Below are 4,957 nucleotides of genomic sequence, written 5' to 3' on the forward strand. Positions count from 1 at the left end.
CCAAATAATACTATGTAGTAGAGAGTAAAGAGATTTACTTTTAGCTATGGATTATGGATAACCCAACATCGAGTGCATAAGATATTAGTTTAAGCTACAAATGGAGATTAGTGTTGTTAATATTTTTTCATTCATTTCATATTTCCAAGCCTCTTTCAAATGAGAAAAAATTGCCTAGTCTAGACATACCATATGACAATGTGATGTGGGAGGCCCCACCAATATTATTTTGCCAAATGGAAAAATATGGCGTACATGGCCAAATGATAATAATGGCATAATATATTGTTTTAAGGTAATTTTTACCATTCCCCATATATTGATTATATACAAGCATACACACACAATGTATATACGCAAGCTCCATCTTTTTTACTTTTAGTCAAGTAAATACGTTTGTTTTTTACTATTTTTATAGTTATTAGATTATATCATTTTTTAAGTTTCATATTCATTATTTTATAATTGTATTTTATAGTTAAGTAGTTATAATAGACTACATAATTATGTCTATTAAAGTTTTATGTTCTTAATTTTATAGTTGATGTTAAAAAATATAATCTCATTTTAATTGCATAAAGTATGATTATAATCCTTAATTGAATACAGTAATCTAGTAGTATTTTAATTTCTTGAAATTCATATTGAATTTTATACTACTACATATTTTGTTAATTGCATAAAATCCATCCGATCATCTTATTATTATTATTATCTTAATTAGTAGTAATATTTTAACATAACACATAATCATTATATAGTTAATGTGTAGTGATAAAATAAAAAAGAACATTAAAATAGTAAATCTATCGTGTACAATGTTAACAAATTTTAAATCATGTATACATCAATAAAAATGAAAAATAATTCTATTAAGTAAATAAATTGAATTTATGTATATATCTCAATATAAAAGAGAATCAATCTAAACTAATAAATTGGTTGTGCAACATTATAATACCATTCATTTTAGTATACACGGTAAAATGAAAATGCATATTATTTGGATAGTTTCCATAATAAATGAGAATGCATATTATTTGGGATAGTTTCCATAATAAATGAGAATGCATTTTTTATGTTTCCAGCTAGAAATAGAGGCCTTATATATTTCCATTTGGCAAAATAATATTGGTGTGACATACCACATCACATTGCCATGTGGTATACATAGACTAGGGAATTTTTTCTCCTTTCAAATGCACATAGGGCATAGGGGTGGGTAGATACTTCTATATATATAATTGTTAAATTAAATTAACCGAATTTCAATATAGAAACATACTACTATCATTCTGGCTTTTTTTTTTGGACATGAGAAATGGTGTTAAATGAGTTAAGTAGATAGAATAAAGTAGGAAAAGAATAAAGTAGGAAAAAAATAAAAAAAGAATAAAATAAGAGAGATAGATGTATTACTTTTAGCAAAAAAAAATTACTCAAAATACAATGGTCCAATATAGAATATGACTTGACTACATAGACAGAGAGTAGAATGTGCTACTACACAATCGTTTCATTTTATTAGGATTTGAAATGGAGTTATAGTAGGAAAAAATAAATCCAAGTAAATGGCCATATGGAACGGAGAGAGTACAATGTAGTACTACTACACAATTATTGTATTACTATTATATTTTATTAGGATTTGGAGAGAGTAGACGGTAGTACTACACAACTATTGTATTATCAAATTTTATTAGGATTTGGAGAGAGTAGATGTAGTACTACACAATTAATTGTATTATTCCCTCCGTTTCCTCATAGTTGAGGCGGAACTTTTCGGCATGGAGTTTAAAAAATGAATGTTGAGTGTGTTAAATAAATAGATAAAAAAGTAAGAAAGAGAAAAAGATAGATAGAATAAAGTAAAAAGTGAATAAAATAGAGAGAATAAACTAAGGGAGAGTAAAGTAAGAAAGAGGAAAAAGTTACTATATGTGGAAATGACTCAACTAAGGGAACTTCCCGAAATGGAAAAATGACTCAACTACGAAGGAACGGAGGGAGTATTAAATTTTATTAGGATTTGGAGAGAGAAGAATATAGTACTACACAATTATTGTATTATTAAATTTTATTAGGATTTGAAGTGGAGTTGTTGAAGGAAAAAATCAATCCAAGTAAATGGACGTGAATACAAATGGAAGGGTAGGGGAAATGAGTACACGTATATAATTTTATTTTCCTTAATTGATCAGAGTCAGTTATTAGAACAATTATTAGTATTATTCAGAATATTTCGAGGGTGAAAGTTTTTACTTTTTTAGAGTCTATTTTGCTTCAAGGGTGTGTTTAGATTAATGAGTACCGACTATGAGTTAGTGTTTAGACTTTAGACTTTAAGTTATCGATTCCTTTAACTTGTTTAGTGAATTAGGGCATTACATAATAAAGATAACACAATCATGAAAATGAATTAGTTTTAATGTTAGTTTCCTCTTCACTATGTATGTAAATGCAATGCAAGCAACTCATGAAGATTATCAACAAATTAATTAATATTTATCTCTCACTAATTTATACTTTATCCATGTATGCTTAGTTGAGGTGGGTGCATTAAAATAATATAACCGGATTATGATATCATTTGAATGTAAAATCATCATAATTATTGGAAAAATAACATTAATACATTTTTTCTTGAATTTATACTCCCTAGCTTGGACTCTAGCTATAAAAGGGCAATGCATGTACGTGATTCAAATATCAAACTCAAGATACAAAAAATGGCTAAGCAATTCCCAACTCTCTCGCTCGTTCTTCTCTGCCTCTTGGCTTTTCGTAAGTCTACAATTTCCCCATTTCTAATTAATTAAATATATGGCAAAATATATACATTAATTAAACACCATGATGATAACTAAACATACATGAATATAATCTACTTGTACATTATATTAATCAATAAATAATGTTTATTGTAATTGTAAATTTGTAGAAGAGATGATGGCGATTGAAGCAGCTGTATGCTCGGCGCCGAGCAAGTTGTTTCGCGGGATCTGCTTCAGCGATAGTAACTGCTCCTCCGTTTGTGAGAAAGAGGGTTTCATATCTGGCGAATGCGATGGACTCAGGCGCAGGTGTATCTGCCTAAAAGATTGTGGCAGTGACGGAGGAGATCCAGGTCAGGGGCCACCCGAACAGGGCGGAGGCGATGACGGGGGAGATGCAGGTCAGGGGCCGCCGGAGCAGGGCGGCGGTGAACAGCCGCTGCTGTGAATAGAAAATACATGATCATGTCTCGAGAGGCACCTCAAATATCTGATTTGTTAAATAAGCAATATTGAATTCGTTTAATAAAACTATATTGGATTTTGGTAATTTGACGTTGCGAAAGAAATTTAGTGCCATAACCAAATCATTAGGGAGTCCATGTAACCCATAATTAATAAATAACATACATCCGTAATAAAAAAAAAATAAGCCAATTAATAATTGAATTTAATCATAAAAGTATTTACGCCATCATGGACACACATTATGGTGGGGGAGGGCTTAAGCCCTTCCCCAATTTTTTTTTAAAACTTTTTTAGTTATAAAATCTTATAACTTTGTTAATAATTTGTGTGAATTAATGTGTAAAAGCCCCTACCAAAATAGAAAAGTATAAGAAAATTATTATTCCATATAAAATTTGAATATATAGCCCCTACTCTAACAAATTTCTGCGTCCGCCACTGCTATTAGGAATGAATGAGGGAGGGAGAGAGAGAATTAAGAGATGTGGAGGCGTCTCATGTTAGCTTTAGGGTTTGAGAAATATTAATTCAATGTATATTTTTTGGACTTTAGTTTAATGTTAAATGGGCTTTTAGTGTGTTGGGTTTTGAAGTATAATTTAGATTTAAAATAATGGTATAAAATCAATTTAGAGTATTGTAGTACATCTTTATCAGTTAAATAGAATTTTAATTTGAGTGTTGTCTCTATTATTATATTTTATGCTAAGTTTTAATTTGGATTTCAAATTTATTAGATTTTATAATATATATATATATATATATATATATATATATATATATATATAGGGGCATGTTAGGGTGCCACCACCCCTTAAAATAACACCATACCACCATTTCTAGCCAATCATTTGTACACGTGGACGAATAATAAGCTGCCACCACGAATTTTGAATGGTATAAAAATTGAATTTATATTTAGCTAAATCAAATAAGTAATAATTTAAAACACAAATAAATAATAATAAGAAGTGAAATTAAATTAATGTCATTATTAAATAAGAACAATATAGCATCACATTAAAATTTTTATTAATACAAACACATAATATGTGTTATTTTCTTGGTATTATTAGATCGTACATTTGGTGTTACTTCGACTTAAGAGGGAAAATAAAATTTTCAAATCTTTTTTACTAAGTAATTAAATTCAAAGTATATAGTGAAAATTGAGTTGACTTCGATTTACAATTACTCATATTTTTCTTTTTAGAATCCATAAAGTTATACTTCCTTCGTTCCATAGTAGTAGAATCATTTTTCATTATGAAACACATTTGTCACTCTTACTTTTCTTTCTCTCTCACTTTTTTCACACATCTTTTTCTCAATCTCCATGTCGGAAAAAAATGTCTCTACTACTATGGAGTGGAAAGAATAGTAATTATAATGTATAAAAGTATTGATGATAATAATATTCCATATTTCGAACTATTGTGAATTTTTTTTAATTAAGAATATAAAATTCTATCAATGGTAATAAAACTTAACGAATTGAAATTGAACACATCGTGTAAATATTTTTAAATAAGTCAAGTCATGGACAAACTGTATGTTGTTATATCTAGAGTCATGAGTCGTGGAGGTTTGAAGATTTTAGTTTGTGGAGATGAAATTATAGTACAAGTGATTCTACTGTTAATGTTGTAAAAAAGTTTTTCAAAATTTATAAACTACTGGTTTGTTGTTTTTATAAGTTTTTTTGTTTGCACTTA

The sequence above is a fragment of the Salvia hispanica genome, chromosome 6 (assembly GCF_023119035.1).
Source record: "Salvia hispanica cultivar TCC Black 2014 chromosome 6, UniMelb_Shisp_WGS_1.0, whole genome shotgun sequence".
NCBI lineage: Eukaryota > Viridiplantae > Streptophyta > Magnoliopsida > Lamiales > Lamiaceae > Salvia > Salvia hispanica.